The 13,473-nt window shown below is 50.5% G+C and overlaps 1 long non-coding RNA gene across 2 annotated transcripts in view; it reads left to right on the plus strand.

Annotated features, from left to right (window-relative positions):
- Positions 1–12,700, plus strand: part of LOC135187473 (uncharacterized) — an 82,086-nt gene extending 69,386 nt beyond the window's left edge. Inside the window, exons 4-5 of one of the 2 annotated variants that reach the window (XR_010307340.1) lie at positions 7,028–7,204; positions 12,257–12,700. This is a non-coding gene — a long non-coding RNA (uncharacterized LOC135187473). The remainder of the gene's footprint in view (positions 1–7,027; positions 7,205–12,256) is intronic. The other variant, XR_010307338.1, reaches the window with a different exon arrangement.
- Positions 12,701–13,473: the final 773 nt, after the last annotated feature.

Consider the following 13,473-nt stretch of genomic DNA (forward strand, 5'->3'; position numbering starts at 1 on the left):
ATGCTGCAATGTCAGCTTCCAACTAAGATGCTCCACTGTTAGTTCCCAATTAAGGTGCTCCAGTGTTAGCTTTCTTTCAGCATGAAGTTGCTGGTGCTCACCAATCTGCCTCACAGGGCAATGCTGCCAAGGGAACCAAGGGCATTCTGAGGCACTGGAGGCTGATGGGGATGGGAGTAAATGATTGCTTTTAAACTGTGGCTTTATAGGTAGAAAGAATTCTTTCTGGTATTTCACAGTGTGCTTAGTCATCTGTTTCCAGACAGGAAATATTGCTGTGTCACAGCCAGATTTTGCAGGTTCTTGGTTAGTTCTTTTATGTCAAGGATCCAAGCAAACCCTAGTTTCATCCCTTTCTTTAGAACACTCTTCCCCATCCTACAACTTACCTGTTAAACTACCAGACAACCACCACGTGTATTATGTATCAAGGTCATTTTTCATTGCAGTAATCAAAGCCTTTACAAAAAATGAAGAGAAAAGAAATAAATGTAAGAGAGAAATATTCTGAACAGATCCTTTTTAATTATCTGAATCTGATCCTGTCTTTGAAATTCATACCCCCCTGCCTCACACTTCCTGTGAGCTGTTTGCTTTTCAGGGGATGGAAATTGAGGAGATGATTCTTCCTGCAGCAGAAAATGAATCCAGGAAAGAACAGTGCAAGGTGTGGGGCAGAAATCACAGAATGACACAGACTTACAGGCTGGCAGAGCCCCTCGGGAGCACCAAGTCCAACCTTGAGCCCTGCTCTACAAGACTCATCTTAAACCATCTCCCTAAGCACCACATCCAAACCACCCTGAAACACAGCAAGGGCTCTTCCTGCAGAAGAGGAGGCTCAGGGCAGACCTCATTGCTGGCTACAGCTCCCTGAAGGGAGGCTGTAGCAAGGTGGGGTTGGGCTCTGATGCCAGGCAAGCAGCAACAGAACAAGGGGACACAGCCTCAAGTTGTGCCAGGGCAGGTCTAGGCTGGATGTTAGGAGGAAGTTGTTGGCAGAGAGAGTGACTGGCATTGGAATGGGCTGCCCAGGGAGGTGGTGGAGTCACCGTGCCTGAAGGTGTTGAAGCCAAGCCTGGCTGGGGCACTTAGTGCCATGGTCTGGTTGCTTGGCCAGGGCTGGGTGCTAGGTTGGGCTGGATGAGCTTGGAGCTCTCTGCCAACCTGGCTGATTCTCTGATTCTAAGTTTGTGTAAGTTCAGATTGGCTTTCACTTTGATTTTTCTTCTCCCTCTCTTTCTTCTGAGCATCAACCTCAGCCTTCCTCCTTTGTTTCTGAGGAAGAGGTTGGAGCTGGTTTGCAGCAGTCACTCTGAAGTAAAGCAGATCAGCATAGCAAAGTTAAAGCCATAAAAACTAACAGTACAGGCAGGAAAAAATACTGCATGATGGATTCTGATCTTCTGTGTCTCAGCATTAATAACACTATTGATTTGAGCAGGGATGACTTCTCAGCATAGTGACTGTAGCTGCATTGTGTTCTTCTTACTTGCTGCAGCTGATTAGTATCTGTCCTTCCATGTCCAGTGCAGAACCATCCTCTGGAGAGAGTCCTTGCAGAAAGACTTCTTTTATTATTCTTTTTAACTTTAGCAAACTAATTACTCAAATTGATTCAGCCTAATAACTGCAGCTGACTCATCTTGTGCTCCTGATGGATTGCTACAGAAATTAGATGGATATATGTATACAGACTGCTTTTGCACCCCATGCCCCCAACTCAGACCAAGCTAAACCACTCTTGCAGGAAAATGCCAGCTTGTGGCATGAGTGCTGCACAAGAAAAGCAGTGGAGACAGCCTGGGAGACTGCTCCAGCCCCATGAGCACCTTTGTGGTCTCCTCTGGACCTGCTCCAGCAGGTCTATGTCCCTCTTGTTTTGGGGGCCCCAGAGCTGGACACACTACTCCAGGTGAGGTCTGAGCAGAGCAGAGGGGCAGGATCCCCTCTCTTGACCTGCTGGCCACACTTCTTTTGATTCTACCCAGGCTGCCATTGGCCTTCTGGGTTGCACATGTCCATTGATGGCTCCTGGCCAGCTTTTTCCCCACCAGCACCCCCAAGTCCTTCTCTGCAGGGCTGCTCTCAATCTCATCCTCCCCCAGCTTGGACTGATATTTAGGGCTGCCCTGACCTAGTTGTAGGACCTTGTATTTTGCCTCCTCAGCCCACTTCTGCATTCCTGCCCAGGTCCCCCTGGATCACATCAGGTCCCTCAGTCATGAGCTTCTCCTCAGCCCACTTCTGCATCCTGTCCAGGTCCCCCTGGATCACATCAGATCCCTCAGTCATGTTGGCTGCCCCACTCAGCTTGGGACCATGTGGAAAGTTGCTGAGGGTTCAGAGAGCAGCAGTGAAAAGCAGGCTGGAGTTGTTTTATTTTCACTTCAGTACTGGGTTGCTGCTGCTTCCTCAGCTCCCAGCATGGCTCACCAAAGGTGGTGTCTGCTGTCATGCAGCACAAAGGTAGGAGGTGTTCTTCTCCTGCAATACTGCTAGCTGCCTTCTCCCCCGTTTCCAGCGCAGGCAACAGCAGTCATTTATTGCTTGGCAGCAACTGCCAAGGCTTGCACACTGACTCATCCACGGGGGGCTGGATGTGAAAGCAGGCATTGCTTGTCTTTCCCTCACTCTTTTGAGCTTGGTTTATTCTTAGGTGTAGGATTTGGATGCACTGGGAATAACAAGGTGGGTAACAAAATGAATCAGTTTGGACACGGTAGCAGCGGTGTAGTTTGCAGCTCTGCGTTGCTGCAGACAGGGAGGCAGACAAGGCAGGCTGGCTGTAGCCTCACCTTGGCTTCTCCACAAACCCATGCTGGCCATCAGGCTCCAGCCATGCTTGTGTACCATACACCACAGAACCAGCACTTATAGAACCCCACAAGACAGAGAGGCTGCTCTTCTGTTATTTACGTTACCTGTAACAAACATCAGCTCCATTGCAAGGTCTCAGAATCACAGAGCCAAGCTTCACCAAGGGAGCTGCTGGAGAGAAGCCTCGTGGCTGAAACCCTGCAACTCACCTTCATGGCAGTTCTGGGGGCCTCTATTCAAGGGGCTGTTTGGTGACAAAGCATGTTGCAGTGTTGAAAGGTGTCCAGAGCAGGGCAGCAAGGCTGGGGAGGGGCCTGCAGCACAGCCCTGTGAGGAGAGGCTGAGGGAGCTGGGGGGTTGCAGCCTGCAGCAGAGGAGGCTCAGGGCAGAGCTCATTGCTGTCTGCAACTCCCTGAAGGGAGACTGTAGCCAGGTGGGGTTGGGCTCTGCTGCCAGGCACCCAGCAACAGAACAAGGGGACACAGTCTCAAGCTGTGCCAGGGCAGGTCTAGGCTGGATGTTGTTAGGAAGTTGTTGGCAGAGAGAGTGATTGGCATTGGAATGAGCTGCTCAGGGAGGTGGTGGAGTCACCGTGCCTGGAGGTGTTGAAGCCAAGCTTGGCTGGGGCACTTAGTGCTATGGTCTGGTTGGTTGGGCAGGGCTGGGTGCTAGGTTGGGCTGGATGAGCTTGGAGGTCTCTTCCAACCTGGCTGACTCTGTGATTCTGTGATTTGATGACTGAGGCTGTGTCCTCTTGTTCTGTCCTCCCAGACATTTGTACACAGAAAAACTAAGACAATGATTCAGTGCAAAAACACTTGAGGAGAGGATGAATACAGAGCAGCAGAAGTCAAGGGTTAGAATGCAAAGGACAATATCATCAAAACATTGCACTGGCCATTCTGCTTCTGGTCATAATGTAATTAACCCACTCTAAATCCTTTTGACAAAGCAACAGCCAGGAAGATAATTTTAATGAGTTTTGAATTGCACATTTTGCTTCCACATTCTCTCCGCAGCTGAACATTGGCAACGATTCCTCCACTGCAATATTTTCTTCTATTGCAGTCTCACTAATTGCAGTGTGTGTAAGCTGGGATCTGCCTGGCTGGAAGAGAGCAAACTGTGGAGAATGGATCATTAACCTTAGGCCATATTTTAATCTCCATTCTGCCCCTTGGCTCTGCTCTCCTCACACCCCACCGGCAGTCCTGGGTGCAGTTCTGCAGCCCCCAGCACAAGCAGGACATGGAAGTGTTGGAGCCAGTGCAGAGGAGGCCACCAAGATGCTCAGAGGGCTGCAGCAGCTCTGCTCTGAGCACAGGCTGAGGAGAGTTGGGGCTCTGCAGCCTGGAGAAGAGAAGGCTTTGAGGAGACCTTGGAGTGGCCTTCCAGGATCTGAAGGGGGCTGCAGGAGAGCTGGGGAGGGACTATTGACAAGGTCTGGGAATCACAGGATGAGGAGGAATGGGTTTGAACTGGCAGAGGGGAGATTGAAAGTGGATGTTAGGAAGAAGTTGTTTGCAGTGAGGGTGGTGAGACATTGGCACAGGCTGCCCAGGGAGGTGTTCAGGACCAGGTTGGATGAAACCTTGAGTGACCTGTTCTAGTGGGAGGTGTCCCTGCCTATGGGATAGGATTGGAACTGGATGATCCTTGAAGTCTCTCCCAGCCTAAACCATTCTATGATTCTAAATATTTTTCCCAGTTCCTTTCATAACTGATGAAAGATTGACCTCAAGGTGGTGGCTTGGCTCGGCTCTGCTCTGGGGAGACTCCTCCTCCAAACATGCCTCCAGTTCTGCTGTCCTTTTCTCCTGTCCTCAGCAGAAGGAGGACACAGAGCTGCTGGAGAGGGTCCAGAAGAGGCCACAAAGATGCTGCCAGGGCTGGAGCAGCTCTGCTGTGAGCACAGGCTGAGGGAGCTGGGGGGGTGCAGCCTGCAGAGGAGAAGGCTCCAGGGGCACCCCAGAGCTGCCTGCCAGTGCCTGAAGGGATCCTGCAGGAAGGCTGCAGAGGGACTTGTGCTGAGGGGTCTGAGCCAGGCCAAGGGGGAATGGTTTGGAGCTGAGGCAGAGCAGGCTGAGAGTGGAGCTGAGGCAGAAGCTGTTGAGTGTGAGGGTGGTGAGAGTCTGTCCCAGGCTGCCCAGGGAGGCTGTGGCTGCCTCCTTGCTGGGGGTGCTGCAGGCCAGGCTGGATGAATCCTTGGGCAGCTGAGTGCAGCTTAGAGGTGTCCCTGGGCATGGTGGGGAGGTTGGAGGGGATGAGCTCTGAGGTCCCTTCTAGCCCAAGCCATCCTGTGTCTGATTTCCCCATGAAATGGCTGTATTCTTCCCCAAGCTCCATCGTTGCTCTTTATAAAGCGTGGCTGAAGACTGAACAGAATTACAGCACTCTTCTGTCAGGAAGAGAAAAGATCAGATTCCACTTCATATTTTATGTGAAGAAAATGGTGGCTATTTTGTCCATAAATATACTCTGTAAGAAAAGTAAAGAAAGAAAGTCCTGTGCTTGGCTTGCCAAGGCAATGCCATTATGGCAGAGCAATATAATACCCACCCAGACATGTTAGGTGCTTTGCCCACAGCCCAGATATGTAACAGGATGCAGCACACTCTGTAAATCAAATGGTCTCTCTTAATATATATCCTGCATAACAACTTCAACAGAACAAACTCTGTGTGTGGGGGTTCTCAGTATTGATTGTCCTGTCTCAGCACGTTGGAAGTCAGCACACATTTACCTAGGGCAAACTACAGGTCCCAGGAGTCAGAAGGGCACAGCCTCAGGCCTTCTTATTTTGTGGTGTTTTGTTTTTTCTTAGAGTCACAGAATCATAGAATCAACCAGGTTGGAAGAGAGCTCCAAGCTCATCCAGCCCAACCTAGAACCCAGCCCTGGCCAACCAACCAGACCATGGCACTAAGTGCCCCAGCCAGGCCTTGCTTGAACACTTCCAGGGATGGTGACTCCACCACCTCCCTGGGCAGTCCATTCCAATGCCAATCACTCTCTCTGCCAACAACTTCCTAACAACATCCAGCCTGAGCCTGCCCTGGCACAGCTTGAGACTGTGTCCCCTTGTTCTGTTGCTGGGTGCCTGGCAGCAGAGCCCAACCCCACCTGGCTACAGCCTCCCTGCAGGTAGTTGTAGCCAGCAATGAGCTCTGCCCTGAGCCTCCTCTGCTGCAGGCTGCACACCCCCAGCTCCCTCAGCCTCTCCTCACAGGGCTGTGCTCCAGGCCCCTCCCCAGCCTTGCTGCCCTTCTCCAAACACCTTCCAGCACCTCAACATCTCTCCTGAACTGAGGGCCCCAGAACTGGACACAGCACTCAAGGTCTTTTTGCTATGTTTGCTACAGCAGTGAGCACAGGGAGTAATCATCCTTAGTGCTTAGCAATTTCTTTTATTGTTCTTTACATTATATGCAATCTTCTGGTGTGGAAGCCCTGAAGGGAAACAAAATCAATAGGGCAGTATGAAAATACAATAGGAGCCTGCAGAAATCACTCTGAGAACCATCAGCTGGAATAGGAAGTGATAATATTTCCATGGGGCTTTCGGTGCAGGGCAAAGAGCCTCACCAGTACAGGTGAAAAAAGCTGCTTTGCTTTTCCAGAGGAGATTGTCTCCTCTTCTGCAAGGGCTGGTGGAGGAGAGGTGGCACAGCAGCTCTGAGGTGAAGGGAAAAGGCAGAGGGAAAGCTCAGCTCTCAGAGGAGTACTTACCTGAAGAGCACATGGAAGAGGAGTCCTCTGGAGTGTCCATCATGCTTCAGAAGGGGAAATGCCTGCAGCAGAGGAGGCTCAGGGCAGAGCTCATTGCTGGCTACCACTACCTGAAGGGAGGCTGTAGCCAGCTGGGGTTGGGCTCTGCTGCCAGGCAAGCAACAGAACAAGGGGACACAGTCTCAAGCTGTGTCAGGGCAGGTCTAGGCTGGATGTTAGGAGGAAGCTGTTGGCAGAGAGAGTGATTGGCATTGGAATGGGCTGCCCAGGGAGGTGGTGGAGTTGCTGTCCCTGGAGGTGTTGAAGCCAAGCCTGTCTGGGGCACTTAGTGCTATGGTCTGGTTGACTGGCCAGGGCTGGGTGCTGGGTTGGACTGGGTGAGCTTGGAGCTCTCTTCCAACCTGCTTGGTTCTATGATTCTATGAAATTCTGCAAGCATGATGGGAAAGACTGAACTGTGAGTGGCTTCCCTCTCCAGGTAGCCTGAGATCATGGGATGCTGAATTTCCAGAGGCACTTCTGAGCCCCTGCACTGCCTTTCAGAGGATCAGCAGATGCTGCAGCTCCTGCACAGAGCCACCAGTGCCTCTTTATTCATCCCTTGGAAGGAAATCTCAGAGCAAGTGGCTTCGGGGTGAGCACAGCTTTTGGTTTGGTGAGTTTTTGCTGTCAGACCACACAATTCCATCACAGTTTGAGAGGTTCATCTAGGTAAGGTCCTTTCCTTTGCTGGCATATTTCCAATGAGCTGGGGACTCACAAAAGAGACAATGGTAGCAACACTAAGAGCACCACAAATTCATTCTTGTTTCATTTCTAACCTTTCTTCAAGCCTTTCAAGAGATGTGAGTGATGACAACAGTGCAGGCCATGATCCAAACTTAACTTGCCAGTAAGAACCTAGGCTTTGATTTAGTTAATCCTGATTTAGTTAGATAATAAAGCCAGTGCTGAATTTTAAGTGTACAAACAGTTCACTTAAATCTGATGAGCCTAATATTATGTACCCAAATCCCTCTAGAGATTGAGTTATGTGTTAATCTATAAAACACAGATTGAACTTCTCCAATAAGCTGCCTTTTCATAACTAATGAATTCACAATGAGCAATGAAAATGATATTCAAAGAGAAGGTAAAGCTTCAGTGATCTGCTAGGTTATAGACTGGCATATTCCCTGTCAACTATCAGAGTTCTGAACTCTGGAACAAGCTTCTCCTCTCTTACTGTTTCACCTGGATATCTCATACGTTTTCCTTCACTCAGTTTAGCTCCTGGAGCTGTTCTGAGCCTCTGTCTGCAGCTGGTATCTGCCTTTCCTGGAGAGCTCACTGGGGCTTCTGGCTTTGGATAGTGGAAATATCCAAGTCAAACACATAGGGAACCTGGAATATGTGTTGAACCCATTCTCAGAGGCCAGCAATAGAGACTGTGTCAAACCCTACACTCTTCTGTGTTGGTACAAAGGGGTAGAGCTGGAGTTAAAGCCTTTGTGCACCCCTAGCTGAATTCAGAATCAATTATAGAATCATAGAATCAAGATGGGTGGAAGAGACCTCCAAGCTCACCCAGCCCAACCTAGCACCCAGCCCTGTCCAACCAACCAGACCATGGCAGTAAGTGCCCCAGCCAGGCTTGGCTTCAACAGCTCCAGGGACAGTGACTCCACCACCTCCCTGGGCAGCCCATTCCAATGCCAATCACTCTCTCTGGCAAGAACAGCTTGGCTCTTTTTTAGCCCACCAATCATTTCTGTTGCTCAGAGAATGGTAAGGGTTGGAAGGCACCTCCAGAGATCATCAATTCCAACCCCCCTCTGAGAAATCAGGGTCACCTAGGGCAGGTCACACAAGACAACAGCCAGATGGGTCTGGAAAGAATCAGGTATACAGGAAGAGGGAAAACAGTTTCTGTTGGCAATGAAACTGGTTTTTGTTTGCTAAATACCTAGAGAAGTGCTTCCTAGGCATGGTGAAAGTGAGCACATCAGTGTTCTGTTTCCCCTCAGTGCCCCAGCAGCAGCACACAGCCCATATACTCATCAGAGGGTTTTAGTGTACCTCTTAAATTTCCATCCTTCCCTTTGCTTCATTAATCAAGCTGTTTGCATGAAAGCAAGAACAAATTGTCTTCTAACTGCTCTATTACAAGCTACATTAATGAATACAGAGGGACTTTATTGGTACTTTCATGGTGTACCTGTTCAGGTCAGGCTGGAATGGGTTGCTTCACAGGCATCTTAAAGGGCTGCCAGGTACAGTGAGCAGTGCATTGGAAAACAACTTTTACACTTGCCCTGTCCTTCTTCCTTGGAAAGCAAGTACCACAGAATCCTGGAGAGGCTCAGCCTGGAAGGGACCTCAGAGCTCATCCCCTCCAACCTCCCCACCATGCCCAGGGACACCTCTCAGCTACACTCAGCTGATCAAGGACTCATCCAACCTGGCCTGCAGCACCCCCAGCAAGGAGGCAGCCACAGCCTCCCTGGGCAGCCTGGGCCACACTCTCACCACCCTCACACTCAACAACTTCTGTCTCAGCTCCACTCTAGGCCTGCTCTGCCTCAGCTCCAAACCATTCCCCCTTGGCCTGGCTCCAGACCCCCTCAGCACAAGTCCCTCTGCAGCCTTCCTGCAGGATGCCTTCAGGCACTGGCACCAGCTCTGAGGTGCCCCTGAAGCCTTCTCCTCTGCAGGCTGCACCCCCCCAGCTCCCTCAGCCTGTGCTCACAGCAGAGCTGCTCCAGCCCTGCCATCATCTTTGTGGCCTCCTCTGGCCTCACTCCACAGCTCTGTGTCCTACTCTTGCTGGGCACAGCAGCACTGGAGGCAGGATTGGAGGTGAGGTCTGAGCAGAGCAGAGCCAAGGAGCAGAATCTCCTCTCACTGCTCTGGCTGCAGCCAGCACACAGCTGCCTGCTGGGCTGCAGGAGGGCACTGCTGGCTCCTGGGGAGCTGCTCAGCACCCAACCAGGTCTATTTCTTCAGAGCTGTTCTCAGCCTACTGTGCACCCAGCCTGGATTTCTGCCTGGGCCTGGCCTGACCCTAGTGCAGGACCTTGCACTGAGATGTTGCAGAATCAGCACTGCAGTGGGAGTTAAAGCTGGTGCCAGCCTCTCAGAGTTAAAGCTGGTGCCAGTTTCTCTTCTTTCCTACTTCTTAACTGTTGGGGCTTTTACCTGGAGTTTGTGTTCCTTTTTAAGTACCCCTTGCAATGTGCTGTGCTCTGCCACACTGAGGGTTCTTCTATTGCCCCTCCAGGGCTGGCCACGCCACAACAGCTCTGCATAGGATGTGTCACTCTCATTTTTCTGCAGGAAGCTGAAGCTGCTCTCCCTTCCTCCTCAGTAAATCAGGCACTAAATCCTCCAGGAAATCAAACTGAATCATCAAGCACTCACTAAAATTGCCTCGTGGTATGTGAGGCTACCTTACTAACTTGTGGGGAGGGAAAAGGCAATGTGAAAGTGCTCAGAGAGGAATGATTTCCAGGAATATAAACATTCATGCTCAGGGCAGCCTCATTGTGCTTCTGAGCTGTTGAAACCCTTGCACCAGGTGAAGTTTTCTCCCAAGCTTTCTGACAAGCAGCACTTCAGAAGAACACACACAGCTTGGGAAATGATTCTGAATGGGCAGGTGATGAATATGGAGTGAAACTGGGTCGTGTCAAGAGTATCTCTGCCGTGCACATCCCTAAATATTTATCTCAGGCTCGTGGCTGCCACTGGCAGGTCCCAGCGAAGGAGGTGGTTTGTGATCTGCTGCCCCCACTTGCAGTGCTGTGCTTTAGAGCAAGGCACAGTCTTGAAAAGGCTTTTTAACTTGTTTCTCTTTCTGTTGAAGAGCACCTCTGTGTCGCTTCCTGAAACGAAGAGGACAAAGGAGTTAGAATTTTAAGTGCTGATTTATGAAGAAACTAAGCAACCTAACCAAACTGACCTTCCTCTGGCAGTGAGGAATGTGACTTAGGGGACTGAGAAGTGATACTGTGCTGCTTCCAGTGACAGAAGTGTCACTGCTGTGAAATATCAATACCATATTGTCAGAGATCCTGCATCAGGGCTGGACCAACCCCAGGCACAAATCCAGGCTGCGTGCACAGTGGGTTGAGAACAGCTCTGAAGAAAGAGCTTTGGGGGTGTTGGGTGCTGAGCAGCTCCCCAGGAGCCAGCAGTGCCCTCCTGCAGCCCTGCAGGCAGCTGTGTGCTGGCTGCAGCCAGAGCAGTGTGGGCAGCAGGGCAAGACAGGAGCTTGTGCCCCCTGACTCTGCTCAGACCTCACCTCCATTCCTGCCTCCACCTCCCTGGGCAACCCCTTCCAGGCTCTCACCACCCTCATGCTGAAGAACTTCTTCCTAGCATCCAGTCTGAATCTCCCCAATTCCAGCTTTGTCTGTTTCCCTCAGTCCTATCACTACCTGACAGCCTAAAAAGTCCCTCCCCAACTTTTTTGTAGGTGCCCTTAAGATACTGCAAGGCCACAAGAAGGTCACCTGGGAGCCTTCTCCTCTCCAGCCTGCGCAGCCCAAGTATCATTCTTGGTTCTCGCTGCTGCCTGTTCTCCTTTCTGAGCTCTACAACTTCGTTTCTAGTTTACTTTTGCTCTCTTCTCACCCTGTTCTTCTGGGATTCACAGAGCTAACAGCTCCTAATAGAACTCCCCAGAGGATCTGCTCATCCGAAACACCGAGGAAAAGGCTTGCTCCAGGAGTTTGCCACCTCGTCGCCAGTAGTCCCCATTTCAGTGCATAGCTCTGTCTGCTTCCCCCGGCTGAGCTCTGGACTCAAAGCCATTGCCAGCTCTTTGCCTTCAGGGCTGTTTGTCCCCAGTTGATTATCACTCCTGTTATTAAAATATTAAGGGCAAGTGCTCAGCACACCTCCAGCAGTGTTTCTAAGAGCCCTGTTGCCTTTCATTAGTAATGAGCAGATTGGAGCAAGTCTGACTCTAAGCCTTTGAAGAAGGAGCTGTAGGAAACATCAGAGGGCTGGCAGCTGTTTATGTGTAAGGCAGTGGCATGCAGGGCTGTCAGCCAGGGAAGTGCTGGGCATCACTGGGTGCTCACAGAACCTGGGGACACGGCACTCTGGGGCACGGTTTAATGGCCATGCTGGTGTTAGGTCAGTGGTTGACTTGGTGATCTCAGAGGTCTCTTCCAACCTTCGATTCCATTGACACACAATCAGAGGAGAGGTTTGCCACGCAGGACGTTTGAGGTGGTTGAAATGAATGATTGGGATGTCTTTAAACAATGTTTAAGCTCAAGCATTTCCCTGTGTGCTGATGGTTTGTTGCTCATCCTGCTGTCTTTCACATTCGGTCGTTCTGTGCTCCACAACCTCCCTGGAGGTGCTCAGGACCAGGCTGGATGAGGCCTTGAGTGACCTGTTCTAGTGGGAGGTGTCCCTGCCAGTGGCAGGGGTTGGAACTGGCTGAGGTTTTTGAGGTCCCTTTCAACCTAAACCATTCTGTGCTTCTGTGTTAGGAACAAGTTCTTTGCTATGAGGGTAGTGGAACCCTGGATTGGGTTTTCTGGGGAGTTCATTAGGGTCCCTTCCCTGGAGAGGCTCAGCAGGGCTCTGAATACCCTGATCTAGTGCAGGATGTCCCTGCTGACTGCAGAGGGGCTTGGACTGAATGAGCTTTGGAGGTCTCTTCCAACCCATCCCATTCTGCAATTCTATGACATGAGAGTCAACATTCCAGGGCCACGGATCCATCAGCTGTGCATCTGAACAGCAATCCATCCAGAGGAGCCAGGCTTTGAAGGACAGTGCCACTTGCTAAGTAAAGAGACAGTTTAAATATGTTAAGTCTCCAGAGATTCCAACCAGCACAGATGGGAGCAAACTTTCTGGCTCTTTCCTCCAGCAAACAATGAGCTGCAATATTCAGCATCCTCCGAGATGTTTCATCTCAGCTGGCATCTCTAATTTAGAATCAATGATTAACAGAAGATGCAACTAATTTGTCTTTGTTATTTGGCTTTGCCACAGTCATCTTTACTCAGAAAAAATGGATTGAAACAATGTTCTGAGGACTGGAAAGCATCTAATGAGGAGTCTGCTCTGTGGCTCCTTTGTAGACTGGCATTAAATAGATGTAATACAGGACAATAGCTCTGGTGTTAAGTGGCCTTAACCAATTCATTTTGACCCTTGAGCTTAATAAAGTCTGTTCAGTGGGCCCAACATCTCTGTTCAGTGAAATGGAGACTGAGTATTTCATACTTTTAATTGTCTGAGAAATTTGAAATTAGAAAGTAACAACCCTGCAAAGGCTTCAAATCTCTTTCCAGCCCCACGTGTCGCTAAGCCTTCCTCTGCTGGTTTTACTACACCCAGGAGGTTACCAAAGCCCAGACCAGGCAGCCCTGATGGAGTGAGAATTGCACATTAGATCAAGAGAAAGAGCTGGCCAGGGGTTAAAGCAGCAGCCCAGGAAAGCCAAAGCACATCTCACAGAATCAAATAATGGTTTAGGTTGGAAGGGACTTCAAAGCTCAGCCAGTTCCAATCCCCTGCCAGAGTCAGGGACACCTCCCACTAGAACAGGTTGCTCAAGGCCTTATCAAACTTAGTCCTGAACACCTCCCTGGGCAGCCTGTGCCAGTGTCTCACCACACTCACTGCAAACAACTTCTTCCTAACAACATCCAGTTTCAATCTCCCCTCTGCCAGTTCAATCCCATTCCTCCTCCTCCTGGCATTACAAGACCTTGTCAATAGTCCTTCCCCAGCCCTCCCGTAGCTCCCTTCAGATCCTGGAAGGCCACTCCAAGGTCTCCTGGAAGCCTTCTCCTCTCCAGACTGCACAGCCCCAACTCTTTCAGCCTGTGCTCAGAGCAGAGCTGCTGCAGCCCTCTCAGCACCTTGGTGGCCTCCTCTGCACTGGCTCCAACACTTCCATGTCCTGCTTGTGCT

This window comes from Pogoniulus pusillus, chromosome 2 (assembly GCF_015220805.1).
Source record: "Pogoniulus pusillus isolate bPogPus1 chromosome 2, bPogPus1.pri, whole genome shotgun sequence".
In the NCBI taxonomy this organism is placed as follows: Eukaryota; Metazoa; Chordata; class Aves; order Piciformes; family Lybiidae; genus Pogoniulus; species Pogoniulus pusillus.